The sequence below is a fragment of the Schistocerca gregaria genome, chromosome 4, assembly GCF_023897955.1.
Source record: "Schistocerca gregaria isolate iqSchGreg1 chromosome 4, iqSchGreg1.2, whole genome shotgun sequence".
Classification (NCBI taxonomy): domain Eukaryota; kingdom Metazoa; phylum Arthropoda; class Insecta; order Orthoptera; family Acrididae; genus Schistocerca; species Schistocerca gregaria.
The window spans coordinates 91,863,543-91,879,963 of NC_064923.1; the positions used below are offsets into that span (position 1 = coordinate 91,863,543).

Here is a 16,421-nt window from a genome sequence, read left to right on the forward strand (position 1 = left end):
CCCGTCTGGTGTGTACAGGAAGCGTGCCAACTTACGCACGTAAACCACGCACGTGCTCGCCAGGGAGTAGCACATTGCTCCCTTTATATAATGGTCTCCCATCTCCAGACTCAGACACAAGTATTGAGATTCGGCTATTTGCTTCTCAATACTCACTTTTCCTAACACGGTAGCGATTTTAGAATGGAGAAACAAGACTTAAGGCTTGGTATGTCGCCGGTAAGAAAGGAATGAAGGTAAGAAATGAGGTAGGTTGGGAAACACAATGTCAGCTTAGATTGTAGTGTCCTGAAGACAGATACAGATTGGACAAAGGGTAACGTAGCGTTGGGTTTTTTTTTAATATTTGTATCCGTTGCGGGAGCAGCCATCATTGCGAATTCCTATTTCATTGCGCTGTTTTATGTACTGCTCGGTAGAATTCTATTATATTTTATACTCTTGTAACCAGTCTAAGATCGACTGCATACATTTTGCTTCAGACGGAAGGCTCTCTTATTCTTTTAGAATGTATATTTTGATATAACAGTACACAACTCTTTCAGCTACAACATCAAATTGCTCGAAGTTATCCATCTCTTTTCACACCACTCATTTTACCTATATTTTCACTGTAAATTCTTATCGCATAATTAAATTTTTTCGTTTTTCCTTTTCTTTTCAAAATTATGCCCTACTTTACTAACATTCACTGAAAACCATAACCATATTTTACGCGCAGTGACGCAATAGGGTTATTGGGAGGCAGCTCTCATGAAATCATTCCACCAAGAACGATACGAGAACCACTGTTTAACTTAACTCTAACTGAACTCTTTCACATTTTCTCTCAAAGCATTTTGAAGCAATTTACGTACCTCAGTCGATAAACAGAGGTTAAAATAACCGTATACATAAAAATTGTTTCATGTAAGCAAAGTTACCTAACCGTTTTTATCGATTTTTTAATTAATTAAACGTTCATAGAAACGTTTATTGGCAGCCATCTTTCACTTCGTTTATCTGTAAGTAGCAAACCTACAGAGCTCATTTGTAGATTCACTGAATAAATACAATCGGAAGAGAAGAATAAAGAAACATTTGCATCACCCGTGCTGTAGCTTTAATAGTAATATTAATAATAATAATAAGAAGAAGAAGAAGAAGAAGAACAAGAACAAGAACAAGAATAATAATTTACTGCTACATGGCAGCACCGTCGTATATCTATAAACTCCGAAATTTTAAACGTCAGGGACATTCTGTCCCATTTCACATATACTAGTGTGCAAAAACTGGGATGTCCAGAGCTCAAACCCGGGAGCTCCACACTAAAGACGCTCACAGTTCTGCGTGTCCTGTGCTCCACGGGCCATGTGGTACTTATTACGTACTGTTTACACACGTTCTCCTCGACGACAGCGCATGGCACAAACTATATCAGTGTTTTGGTTGATACTCTCAAAATATGCAACGTTTGGTACCAATATGGCTGGAGTGTGAGTCCCGTCTACAGTCCCAAGAAAGCTGTAATCTGTATTCTGAAACACATTGTATACTTCACCTTCAGGTCACTGAAGTGGTATTATAATGAAACAACGTTACTTTACGTTCACGTAGTCTGCTGTTACAGTCTGAACCGATTGATTAATTCTTATCTAATGCTGTCCTTATAGCAAGAGATGTACAAAAAATCAATGTAAAAGTGTAGTTGGGTTAGGAACTGCACACTTAGTTTTGGTTCTTTAGTTACGAATGTAAAGTAAACCATTCTGTAAAGTCTCAGCTCTTCCTTAGGATGTAATAATTTATGATCATGCAAAGTACAACACTCTCCCAAAGCAATGAGGAAGCTGCTAGGCCTGAAACCGGCCAAGCTCTACCCTTGTCACGCCATTCTGCGAACGCCATTTATATGAAGGACAAAGCGCAGTAGGCAGACCCAGTGGACAGCGACGAGATAGGGTTGACAGGCGAAGCTTGTCGTTTTCCGTTTTGTGACCGCGTTTTATATAGAATGAGGACTACCACAGACAGACCGAAATGCGAGAGAAGACCGCCAACACTGTTAAGAGTGAAATCATGTCTCTGCATTAAATATTTGTGCTAAGAATGGTAAAAATCATGCGAAGAGTCCATAAGTAACACTTTTACATTGGAAATGAAAAGCCGTCTGGCTAGGGCCTTCCCGTCGGGTAGACCGTTTGCCTGGTGCAAGTGTTTCGATTTGACGCCACTTCGGTGACTTTCGTGTCGATGTGGATGAAATGACGATGGTAAGGACAAGTCCCTGAGCGGAGAAAATCTCCTACTCAGATGGGAATCGAACTCGGGCCGTTAGGTATGATATTCCGCCGCGCTGACCACTCAGCTACCAGGGGCGGGTACTTTTACATTAATAAGTCGTCTCATACAAATTATAGCGGTGCGTGCACAGCATCCAGGCTAAAATATGGTATTGCAAGAGTTTGCCACCTTACGTCAAAAATGTTTCTCAAAGGTTGTCGTTATGGAGTCTGGTCTATCGAATTAATAAAACAAGTGAAGAGTTTGTGCAAGTACTTTTGCTCCACGTCTCAACTTCACTACTCCTGATGCAGGAAGCTACAGACAGTTTATTTCATTATTCACCTACAGAAAAGCCAGACAGTATAGAGTGCTTTAAGTTCAGTATATTCACAATTACTTTAAACCAGGTTTATTTAAAGTATCTGAATCTCTCAAGACGATTATGTGACTATAGTGATAATGAGAGGTATTTTAAATAAAGTACCTGTCATTATCACTATAGTCACATAATCGTCTTGAGAGATTCAGCAACTATTTAGATAATTGAGATAGTTCTCGTTTATCGATACGTCTCAGTTGCACATTCTTAATTAAATTACATGTTTAGATCGCTCTGGATGATCTTCAGATATAAGTAGTTGCGTCAACAATCTGTCTTCTCGGTCCAGAACCATATATCAGTTCTCTTAGTCGGAACGATGAATGAGAATTGTGCTAATTACTTCTCATTACTTTATTTAAATCCTGTCATAAAATTACTGTTTCTTGTGTGAAGAAGTAACAACAGTGCATGTTATGTTTGAGTAGTTTATTAAAGTTAGAACATAGAGACACGCATCTTCAGTGTGTTGTATTGTTGATTAAATGTCTTTTGGCTAAACTAATTTACTAAAAGTTTCAAGATTTGCGTTACTTCAATCTAATGGCGAACACTAACGTCATTTTATCTTCTCAAATTCTTCAATATGATAAGGAGTTCATTTAAGATCTTGTTAGTTGTATTCTGGTACGAAACGCTGCAGCTACATTTCTGGAATTGTAAAGGCATTTTTGAGTTTCGAATTGTCACATGGATAAGATAGATGACTCCATACCTGTGTATGACGTGTTCACCCAAACCCTGCCTAATCTGATGATGTATAAATCGCAACGAGTAATTAAAGAAAGTAGTAACCACACAACCTGAGACATCCACGTATTTTTAATACCGTACGTCAGGGCACTTATACATCAGGGTGTATACGCCCCGAGACAACCGGGAACACCAGGAAGAACCAGAGAAGTTTTTCATCCGGGAAAAATCAAGTAAAAATGCAGGAATTTTTCATTGTTTTAGTTTTCAGTTAAACTTTTGTAATTTTCACTGGAAAGAACTGATACGCTAAGAAAGAATTTTACTTTAGCTCGCTACTTTGGAATAATACTGCCGCAATAAAACATAAACGAGAGAATAACACAAATATAAAAGGTCAGTTGCAAAGAAAATGCGCCGTTTACATCAACAAAACACAGTGCACAGACAAGCGCCTGCCAACAGCAACATGTGTCAGACTATTCAGTAATTCGTAACAATAAATTACTTTCGATGCGTCTTTCTCGTGAGCGTCGTTTCGATGAGTGTGACGAAGACTATGCAAAACAACAAACTGCCTTCGATGAGCGTGACGTGACAACTGTTTACATTTCTTGCAGGTTGCGGGAAAATATTGCGACTGTTGGTTTGAAAAAAAATGTTCAAATGTGTGTGATATCTTATGGGACTAAGATCATCAGTCCCTAAGCTTACACACTATTTAACCTAAATTATCGTAAGGAAAAACACACACCCAAGCCCGAGGGAGGACTCGAACCTTCGCCGGGACCAGCCGCACAGTCCATGACTGCAGCGTCTCAGACCACGCGGCTGTTTGTTTGAGAAGTGTCGCGTAAAACTAAATTTCCTTTTACGTAAGGTGAACTATGTTACTTGTGTGAATGTGCGATCAATTTCTTAAATCACACAGCGTTACACCTTCATTTAAACTTAACACTTAGAAAAATTTCGGGACAAAATACCAGTCATTTATGCCGTTAAAGTGGTCGAGCGATTCTAGGCGCTTCAGTCTGGAACCGCGTGACCGCTACGGTCGCAGGTTCGAATCCTGCCTCAGGCATGGATGTGTTGATGTCCTTAGGTTAGTTAGGTTTAAGTAGTTCTAAGTGCTGGGGGACTGAAGACCTGAGATGTTAAGTCCCATAGTGCTCAGAGCCATTTGAACCATATGACGTTAAATTCTACTGCCACGTTTGTATTTGACGTATCGGAAAGGTAACACACACACAAAAAAGAGCAAGTTTCAACATTATTTCTTATATTTATTTCAATTGTTTCACAAACTAAAAATTATGCAATAACGACGGCAAAAAGTATAATTATCCTTCAAAAAAAAGTGTTAAGATAGTTCTTGAGCAATGTCATACGTAATTGGTTTTTCTATTCTGTGGAAAAGTAAGTGCTTCACGGAATATGTGTTCAGCCAGGTAAACCATGAAATGTTCTGTCGCAGCAGTGAAATTTATAATCGTGCTCGTCGAAATATTCAGCTGCTGCAATTTAAGGTGTGCTCTTGGGATCCTGCGAGACCACATCCTCGGAAGAAAAACAGTAAAAACTCTTTGACGGCCAACATGATATGTGAAAGCATAGCTTTTTTTGTAGTTTTACTGTATGTATATTATTTCAAACCTTTACTTTTCTTATTTATGAGTTCGCACTACTTAACAGTGATATTGCTATTGCCTAACTACATCAGCCGGCCGCGGTGGTCTCGCGGTTCTAGGCGCGCAGTCCGGAGCCGTGCGACTGCTACGGTCGCAGATTCGAATCCTGCCTCGGGCATGGATGTGTGTGATGTCCTTAGGTTAGTTAGGTTTAAGTAGTTCTAAGTTCTAGAGGACTAATGACCACAGCAGTTGAGTCCCATAGTGCTCAGAGCCATAACTACATCACTTGTCTTGTGCTCTGAATGTCTGTTGTCATTGGCTGACAAAAGCGCGTCGGAATCTCGATATCAGTGCTTCGGAAGCTCACGTGCTGTATTTGGTGGAATTTGTATTTACACTTTCATAATAGGAAAATATGCAGTGTAAGTGTTGCCGCCCATCAAAGATCTTTACAAAAACGTGTTATTTTTTGGTGGGTATCGTTTCCTGACGTGTTGGGAACTTCTCCGGAGAATAAAAACTTGACAATTCAAAGAATCGATATGTTTTACAGCTCCTAGGGAAAGTGTATTGTCACTTAACATGGGGAAAGTGTACTTTCACCCGGGAAAAACCGTGTTTTCACCCGAGAAGGAGTGAAATTTGCCCAGGGAAAAGTGTATTTTCACCCGAGAAAAACTGTATTTTTTAACCGGGAACTCCGGGAAAAATCCGGGATTTTTTTTGTCTTGCCACCGTATACACTCTCTTTCAAATTATGTAAAAATGGGAGTATATCTCCTAGTGACTTCACGTCACAAGTGGCAGCAGGCGTGCAACTTTTTATGTCCTGAATCCTGCTAATTCCTAACAATCTATGACTTCGCTTTAAACGTGTACAATTGACAGCGAGCTTATGTCGTGACAGAGCATAGGGCCAGACGCTGCGAGTTGCGACCATGGGTCATAGTATAGGTTGCTTTTCGCACGGCCAACTCTCAAGAGATTCTCTTCCGTGTCAGTGTCCCCAATCACACTACTGTAAATTTTGTTTACGAAGAAGCTTCACAAGTGAAACATAAATTCCACGTGTATGAAGTCGGGTTCTTCAAAAAATGGGACTTAACATCTGAGGTCATTAGTCCTCTAGAACGTAGAACTACTTAAACCTAACTAGCCTAAGGACATCACACACATCCACGCCAGAGGCAGGATTCGAACCTGTGACCTTAGTCGGGTTCTTCAGCTAGTGTGAAATATAGTACATACGAACCCTCAGACTACCTGATAAAATCTGCTATATACTGTAGCATGTTAGAGGGCAAGTAAACCATTATAATTTATTATAAACAGTGCCTAACAGAACATCAATCATGTAATTACAGACGCCACAAAGGTAAGCAACGAGAATAATTGTCACATTTTCTAATATTTTTAATTTTACCAGTTTTTTAATTCTTTTTATTTGAGTCATCAGTCTTTTGACTGGTTTGATACGGCCAGCCCCGAATTCCCTTCATCTCAGAGTAGCACTTGCAACCTACGTCCTCAATTATTTGCTGGATGTATTCCAACCTTAGTCTTCCTCTACAGCTTTTACTCTCTACAGTTCGCTCTAATACCATGGACGTTATTCCACGATGTCGTAACAAATGTCCCACTATCCTGTTCCTCTTCTTGTCAGCGTCATCAATACTCCTTTTCTCGCCCATTCTGCGGATAACCTCCTCATTCCGTTTTTTGTCAGTTCACCTAATTTTCAACATTCCACTGTAACACCACATCTCAAATGCTCCGATTCTCTTCTTCTCTGGTTTTCCCACAATTCGTGTTCCACTACCATTCAATGCTGTGCTCCAAACGCACATCCTTAGAAATTTCTTCTTCAAATTAAGGCCTATATTTCATACCAGAATATGTAACAGATCTACTAAACAGACTGCCTACATCCGCCCTCTTAGTAGTACAGCTGCGCGGTGCGGCATCCTTACCAGATAGGATTATCTGAGCAAAACGAGAAAGTTCAAAGAAAGGCAGAACGTTTTGTACTATCGAGAAATGAGGAGAGTGTAACGTGGACATCATATAGGATTTAGGGTGGACGTCAGTGAAACAAAGGCGTTACTCGTTGTTGTGGGATCTTCTCAAGAAATTTCAAACTTTCGCCTCCGGATGAAAAAACGTTTTGTTGTCGCCAGCCTACATCGGCAAAAACAATCATCATAATAAAATAAGGGAAATCAGAGCTCGCACGGAAAGACGTGGGTGTTCGTTTTACCGGCGTACTTGAATAGAAAAAATAATAAATTCCACCCTAACAGGCCATGAAGGCCCGCCGGCACCGATCGGTCGCCGTGTCATCCTCAGCCCACAAGTGTCGCGGGACACGGAGTGGAGGGGCATGTGGTCAGCACACCGGTCTCCCGGCCCTGAGTCAGTTTACGAGACCGTCTAGAATAGAATAGCAGACAATTATTGCGAAGATGCTTCGATGAAGGCTCTGCCAGGCACTTAAGTGGGACCTGCAGAGTAGCGATGGAGATGCAGGTGTACTAGTACATCTCTTGACCAGGAAAGCTCTTTTTGCTAGTGCTAGTCTGCTTTTTATGTCCTCCTTGCTCCGACCGTGATGGGTTATTTTGCTGTGTGGGTTGCAGAATTCCTTAACTTCATCTACTACTTCATTTACTCACAATGCATATTCTGCACTCATTTCTGCACTCATTACACTGTTCATTGCATTGAGCAGATCCTGTAGTTCTTCTTCACCTTCACTGAGGATAGCAATATCATCAGCGAATCTTGTCATCGATATTCTTTCATCTTGAACCTTTATTTCCGTAATTGCTTCTTCAATGTTTACAGGGTGGTCCATTGATAGTGACCGGGCATAAAATCTATCACAATAAGCATCTAACGAAAAAAATTCAAAGAACGAAACTCGTCTATTATGAAGGGGGAAACCAGATGGCGCTATGGTTGGTCCGCTAGATGGCGCTGCCATAGGTCAAACGGATATCAACTGCGTTTGTTTTTTAAATACGGACCCCTTTTTATTACATATTCGTGTATTACGTAAAGAAATATGAATGTTTTAGTTGGACCACTTTTTTCGCTTTGCGATAGATAGCGCTGTAATAGTCACAAACGTATAAGTACGTGGTATCACGTTACATTCCGCCAGTGCGGACGGTATTTGCTTCGTGATGCATTACCCGTGTTAAAGTGGACCGTTTACCAATTGCGGAAAGGGTCGATATCGTGTCGAGGTATGGTTATTGTGAGCAAAATGCCCAACGGGCGTGTGCTATGTACGCTGCTCAGTATCCTGGACGATATCATCCAAGTGTCCGGACCGTTCGCCGGATAGTTACGTCATTTAAGGAAACAGGAAGTGTTCAGCCACATGTGAAACGTCAACCACGACCTGCAACAAATTATGATGCCCAAGTAGGTGTTTTAGCTGCTGTCGCGCCTAATCCGCACATCAGTAGCAGACAAATTGCGCGAGTATCGGGAATCTCAAAAACGTCGGTGTTGAGAATGCTACATCAACATCGATTGCACCCGTACTATATTTCTGTGCACCAGTAATTGCATGGCGACGACTTTGAACGTCGTGTATAGTTCTGCCACTGGGCACAAGAGAAATTACGGGACTATGGCAGATTTTTTTGCACGCGTTCTATTTAGCGACGAAGCGTCATTCACCAACAGTGGTAACGTAAACCGGCATAACGTGCACTATTGGGCAACGGAAAATCCACGATGGCTGCGACAAGTGGAACATCAGCCACCTTGGCGGGTTAATGTATGGTGCGACATTATGGGAGGAAGCATAATTGGCCCCCATTTTATCGATGGCAATGTAAATGGTATAATGTATGCTGATTTCCTACGTAATGTTCTACCGATGTTACTACAAGATGTTTCACTGCATGACAGAATGGCGATGTACTTCCAACATAATGGATGTCCGGCATATAGCTCGCGTGCGGTTGAAGCGGTATTGAATAGCATATTTCATGACAGGTGGATTGGACGTTGAAGCACCATACCATGGCGCGCACGTTCACCGGATCTGAAGGCCCCGGATTCGTTTCTGTGGAGAAAGTTGTATATTTGCTATCGTGATCCACCGACAAGGCCTCGCAACATGCGTCAGCGCATTGTCAATGCATGTGCGAACATTACGGAAGGCAAGCTACTCGCTGTTGAGAGGAATGTCGTTACACGTATTGCCAAATGCATTGAGGTTGACGGACATCATTTTGGGCATTTATTGCATTAATGTGGTATTTACAGTTAAAACGCTGTAACAGCATACGTTCTCAGACATGATAAGTTCACAAAGGTACGTGTATCACATTGGAACTACCGAAATAAAATGTTCAAATGTACCTACGTTCTGTATTTTAATTTAAAAAACCTACCTGTTACCAACTATTCGTCTAAAATTGTGAGCCATATGTTTGTGACTATTACAGCGCCATTTATCACAAAGCGAAAAAAGTGGTCCAACTAAACATTCGTATTTCTTTACGTACCACACGAATATGTAATAAAAAATGGGGGTTCTTATTTTTTTTTAAACGCAATTGATATCCGTTTGACCCAAGGCAGCACCATCTAGCGGGCCAACCGTAGCGCCATCTCGTTTCCCCCTTCAAGCTAGACAAGCTTCGTTCTTTGTAGTTTTTTCGTTTGACGCTTATTTCGTGAGATGTTTGGCCCGGTCACGATCAGTGGACCACCCTGTATATTTGACAGCAAGGGCGCAAGAATTAATTCCCGTCCTTCACCCTTTTTAATCCGAGAACTTGGCCCTTCGTCTCCCATTCCTATTGGTAATCAGCACAAAAGACACATATTCTTTTATATTTCCTCTCTTTCAGTATGTGTCCTGCGTATCTGTTGGATTCGAGTAGCACCTATGATATCTACATTCTTCGTCACCAACATTACATTCTCTTCGGACCACGGCATCGTCCACGCAATTTGTGTCAGCAACAGAAGGAGACAAGGTTGCAGACGAATGCTTTCTGTACTGCTGGCGCAGAAGTGTAGTGGATTGGAAATTCCTTTGACGGTTCTCTGAAAGACCGACAGCTAGCGGAGTACTAGTTAATGCGAACCGAAAGCTGCAGAATGCAGTTCACTCGCGTTCGCCTACAACTCGCTGTAGAGAGGATTCTCGCTCGCTTGCGTTCACTCCGGTGTGAACTAGTTTTACGTGTGGGCGTTTGAGGAGGTGCAGACACCAGACGATGCAGCCTACACGCACAATACATCGCGGGTCACTCCACTTTCACTACCTGACACTCGCTCTTCGCTCGGGCCCCACCCACAGCTCTGCGCTTGCAGCAACCTGGGAAGTCCGCGATTGCGCCTCTGCTTGTACTGGCTGGTTATAATTAAACTTTCGCTACTTGAGAGGAGCTCCCCTCCTCCCCCGTGAAAATCGAGTGGTCGTAGGGCAATGAAAGTGCGTGGAAACATTTGTAGGACATGCGGAGAAGGAATAACGGACAAACCGTGGAACACATTCTAATACCCACCTGAGAGCGTAACATTTGTTAACTGCGTTACAGGTTGCAGACGTTGCTCATTGTGGAGACAGCCTGCAACCGCACTAGAGAAATCATTTCACAATAATGTTCGCAGCACGTTTCGAACAATGAGTGGATCGTGCATTGCTTGAATCTCGCACATGCCGTCCAGCATTCTCAAACACGGCAACAGTAACTTCTTCAACAATCTGTGGCAAATTGCAATGTCTGAATCATGTTCTTCGATCCCGGTGAGGAAAGAGAACCTCTCCTTCTTCCTTTAACGCGTAGACACTTGCGAAGACTATCAGCGCTATTCCTGTTTTGATAAAACAGCTTAACCAGTAAAGCCCTGCTCATCTTGTCCAGATCCGTGTTGACTGTTTGCTCTGATTGTCGTGTTCCAATCCTACGCACAGTGTACGATAAACAGTCGCGTAAATGAAACGTTGCTAATGTTACCACATAATTCAACCTGAGTACAGTGTATGTAGTATATACGGTTTACAATAGCCAAGTCATAATCGTATGTTCAAATGATGGGCTTATTTCAATGGAACAAGTCCATTTTTATTCATTCTGCGATACAGAGTCCTAAAGTTAAATGAGCGCTGAAAAATCTGCAGTTGAGATGCCAGAAATATTCCATTATATATACTTGAATATTTCTGGTATCTCAACTGCAGATTTTTAGCGCTCATTTAACTTTAGGACTCTGTATCTCCGAATGAATAAAATGGGCTTGTACCACTATTGAAATAAGCCCTTCAAATATCCTTTAACCAGAAAAATGAATTGTCACCTAAAGTGTTTAAGTTCAAAATAAACTGATTGTAAGTAATTGTGACCGTATTTGCCACGTACTTTCTAATGCTTTGCGACGACCGTAGTTCGTTTCGAAAGTTTATTTACAGATACCAGTCTCATATGAATACATATAAAAGACATTTTGGCCTCCTTGTTTCTGTGGCTCGCGGGCGCTTATGATGTTTATCTTTCCTGCTTTCAGGTACAAAAATGTATAAACTTCTTCCAGTCTCTCTTTCGCACCTGTAACATTTAGTTGTCGAGCATGCCGACATGTGATGCTTTCTTCTTATGCATGACGATATCTTAACCTACTGCTACCACGTGCATTACATTTGGCACAATCCTCAATTCCTGTTCACTTTCGTCTACCACTGCTTTATGATCAGTTAATCGTAATGTGTTAATTTCCTGTCCCTGGCAAACAACAGTCCTTTAATTCTTCCATTCCCTTTTCAGTGTACAAAATGTGGCGACTATGAACTTGGCCTACACCTTTCGTGTTTTTGACTTATTAAATAAGCCTGTCAGTACAGATCGTCCGAATTCGCTTTGTAGAAGGTGAGTGGGTTTCCAGCCCCTTCTGTTACCGACACCACATTGCCTTAATAAAAAAAAAAGAAAAAAAACCACAGAAAACCTTTCATTTCATCCCACAATATAAAATGCATTTCCATATTTATAGTACTACAGTAAGGTCCGAAAAGCGACCTCATCTGCATTTTGAATCTGTTTCTCCACTCCAATTACACAACACAAAATCTTTTTCTTTTTTTTTTTTTTAATTTGTAGTAAGGTCTTAAGGGACGAATGATCTCTACAGAGGTCATTGGTCCCTAAGCTTACGCATTACTTAATCTAAATTAAACTAACTAACGGTAAGGACACCACACTCACCCAAGCCCGAACCTGTGACGGGGGGGGGGGGGGGGGGGGGGGGAGGGGAGCCGCGCGGTCTGTCACCAAACGCCATATAGACTGGGCGGCTACCCCGCACGGCACAATCGTTTCGCTCTGTGTTTATACATGCCAGTAGCTTGTAGCGCTGGAGTAGCGAAGTTACAGAAAAACAGTAGAAGTTTCGTAACCCATGTCATGCAGTCTGCCCTAAGTCGCCGTAACAGTAGCGGTGCCTAACGGTAAATCATCATACTAACATTACTAACAACGGAAATCCTGCACCGCACCATCTCAACACCATTCCTACAAAGGTGGTTACCCATACGGTAAATAGCTTTCCGTCTACACTGGCACAAGCAGAGACAGTTTAATTATATACTGCCCGGCATACTGCAGCAGCAACGTGGCATGGAATCAACAAGCCGTTGGAAGTCCCCAGCAGAAATACTGACATATGCTCACATACTTGCGAAAGTGCCTTCAGTACATCGTTTTGTACTCGAACTGACCTGTCAATTATCTCCCATAAATTTTACATTAGATTCAAGTCGGTCGATCTCGGTGGCCACATCGTTGGTTCGAACTGAACGGAATGTTTTCAAACCAGTGGCGAATTCAGTTGGATCCGAGGACCCAGTCCATTCCAAATAAACATAGCCCACACCATTACAGAGCCACCACCAACTTGCACAGCGTCTGGTTCACAACTAGGGTCCACGTCTTCGTGGCGTCTGTCGCCACACTTCCATCAGCTCTTACCAACTGAAATCGGGATTCATCTGACCAGGCTGCGATTTTCCTAGCGTCTAGAGTCCAACCGATTTGGTCTGGAGAGGTCCTGCAGGGCATGTCGTGCTGTTAGCGAAGGCACTCGCGTCGGTCGTCTGCTGCCGTAGCCCATTAACGCCTAATTTCGCCGCACTGTCCTAACGGATACGTTCGTCGTACGTCCCACGTTGATTTCTGCGGTTATTTGACACGTTGGTGCTTGTCTGTTGGCACTGACAACTCTGCGCTAACGCTGCTGCTCTCGGTCGTTACGTGAAGATCGTCACCCACTGTGTTGTCCGTGGTGAGGGGTAACAACCGAAATATGCTATTCTCGGCACACTCTTGACACTGTGGAACTCGGAATACTGAATTCGCCAACAATTCCCGAAATGGAATGTTCCATGCGTCTAGCTGCAACCACCATTTCGTGTTCAAAGTCTGTTAGTTTCCGTCGTGGGCCATATCACGTCGGAAATCTTTGCTCACAATGATGATGATGATGATGAGTTGGGTTGAGGGGGCGCTCGACATCACGGTCATCAGCGCCCTGACGAAAAGTCAACATGAAATCTCATGGGTGGGGGCGAAGGATGTCCCCACATGCAGAGCAGTTTATATCGTACTGAAGTCTGCCGCCCTTCGCCACCAGTTTAAGGATGAGGCCTGATATTTCACAAAATTTCACCACACTGGTATCGGTGGGCAGATCTCCAGCGAGACCAAGGGCTGCCCTATTATCTGTATACAGGACATACGTAGCCACAATATGCTGAACTGCAAGCGGCCCGCCACAAACTTCACAGAAAGGTGGATCCTCCCCCCGGAGAACTATGTGTGAAAGGGCTATGCCCGATGCGCAGTCTGGTAAGCATAACCTACTTCCAGCGCGAGAATGACACGAAGGCCGCCAAGCTTTTGTTGTTGGTTTGAGTGTCCGCAGTTTGTTGTCCGACACCTGCAACCATTCAGTCTCCCACTGACGCACGATGCATCTGCCAGAAAATGAGATAATGGCATGCAACGGGATGGGACATTGATGGACAGCGCCAGCCCAACATGCTTCCTTGGCAGCTTTATCAGCCATGTCGTTACCCTGTGTCCCAATGTGCTCAGGTACCCAGCAAAAGATCACCTCCTTGTCACGGTGTTGGAGTCGCTGTAAGGAGTCACGGATTTGCTGAATCAGCGGGTCTTCCGGATATATTTGATGAAGCGCTTGCAGTGCACTAAGAGTGTCGGAACAGACAAGAAAACTCGTACGGTGATGTCTGTAAACCCTCTCCAGCGCCATTAGAATGCCATATAACTCCGCATCATAATTTGTAAATTGTTCTGGAAGACTCTCTTTAAAAACCCTATCAGGGAAAACAGCAGAACAACCGATAGCATTCCCCTGCTGGGATCCATTATATAACTAACGATAAAACGATGGGACGTACTTAAAATAGTCGAAAACAAAGTTGTAAAAACAATATCTGGAGTACACTTCTTTGAGTACTGCGTCAAGCTTAAAATCACTTTGGGTCTCCGAAGACAAGGCGGTAGTGCATTCCATCCCTGGTTGTGTATTTTCATGCCCGAGAGATCCAGATCCTTGAGGCAGGCCGTAGCACGTATACCAAATGGCTGGGTCGCGTGGGGCCGATACCTTTGCTCACGAATCACCTGAGTACAAATGACAGTTCCACCAGTGAACTGCCCTTTTATACCCCTTGTACACTATACTACTGCCATCTGTACATGTGCAAATCGCTATAACATGAATTTTTGTCACCTTATTGTAACCACCCTGCATTCTCCTCTCACATAGACTATGGCACACAAGAAGTCGTTAAGAAGACACATGTTTAATCTACTTTTCAAAAGTCTTTTCCTGTCCGTCAGAAATTTTATTCCATTGGATAAATCGTGCACGGGTTTTATAGTTGGTGAATGAACGTCTCTCTGTGTCAAGTTAGATAGATAAAAGGATAATTTTTATTTACTATATTATTTTTGAGTATTTCGGTTACTCTGTAACGCAGATGCACTGTTGATATTGATTAAATGTATTGTGGTTGATATGACCAGTTGTTTAAAGATATGTATGAAGGATATGCACCTGTGAGTCCGACACACAATATTAGGTACTTTCTTTTATAGAACGAATACTCTTTGCCTGTGGAGGAATTACTTCATAAAATTTGCTGTAAGATGCCAGTGATTGAAAATACGCATAACATGTGTTTATTAACTGATTCCTGTATACCCAAGTTGGCGATTATTCCTTGGTCAAATGTAGCCGAACTTAACTTGTTTACTGTATCGTTTTTTTTCTCATTAAGTTTACATCAATATTCACTCCTGAGAACTTTCAACTTTCTGCCCCTGTTTGTGATTTTCTTTTGGTGTACAAGATTAATAACAGATGGCATGTTTCGACTGGGTGATTTACGTTTTCTTCAGATTTTAGCGCAAGCCTATTTGTGCAAAACCGATCGGCAACTTAGAGATAAAATAGGTTTCACTATTTTGTCTGTTGAGGCCTCTTTGCTCGGACTCACAAAGGTGCTTCTACAGTCTGCAAAGAGAACTAATTGTTATTAAAATATACGGACTATTATGCCACGTCAGACTGAATTTCTCGTGGAAGCCAACGTTTCCTCCTCATCTTCGGGGAACATGTTTAAAAGGGTGTTGTAGCTTTTTCTAAGGTACGATCCACTCCCCTGGTCTCCAGTGACAGGAGTAAAATTTGGTTTCCACGAGCTCGCGCGCAGAGGCATGTTACGTTAAAACTCAAATGGACTGTTGACAACAAATTTCATATTTAATAAACATACCGTGAAGTCGTAGTTAATATTCCCAGCTGCAGTTGGCCGTTGTCGTTACTGTCGGCCGCTGTTGCTATCACATGGAATGCTCGTGCACAACTTCTTCAGCACCGAACTCTAGATACTATTTAGTTACACACCGTCCTTCTACCGATTACAGTTATCGGGGTGTTCATTAATCTCTTTGGCCTCTTAGTATAGCCTTTCACGGTATCACAAGCTGCGACATAGTCGCGAACTGAACAGTGACCCGAACATAGAATAAATTTCCCATACTCTATGTCTACGGCCACAATTTTTTTTTTTTGTCATCAGACTACAGGTTTCTGTCTATAATGACCACCTTCAGATCTGTTTTATGAAAATATTTCCTAATATATTATGACTCTTTTTTAAACATATCTGAAGATGGTCATTATAGACCGAAACCAGTTGTCTGATGACAAAAAATTTGTGAGCATGGATGTAAAGTAAAGGAAATTTGTTCCACAGTATCCGCTTGCGCTGCCAGTACCTACAGTACGGTACGCCTTGTCAAATCGAATCCGGTTGTCTCCTGGTTGCAAAACACTTCGCCACATGTCCGTCTGTTTCTCCCTTTCTACAGTTGCCCTTGTGTTCTTCTAGTCGT

The 16,421-nt window shown here is 42.4% G+C and overlaps 1 protein-coding gene across 1 annotated transcript in view; it reads right to left on the reverse strand.

Annotated features, from left to right (window-relative positions):
• The window catches only part of LOC126267611 (uncharacterized), a 523,505-nt gene that overhangs the window by 312,497 nt on the left and 194,587 nt on the right, over positions 1-16,421 (reverse strand). The window lies entirely within an intron of this gene.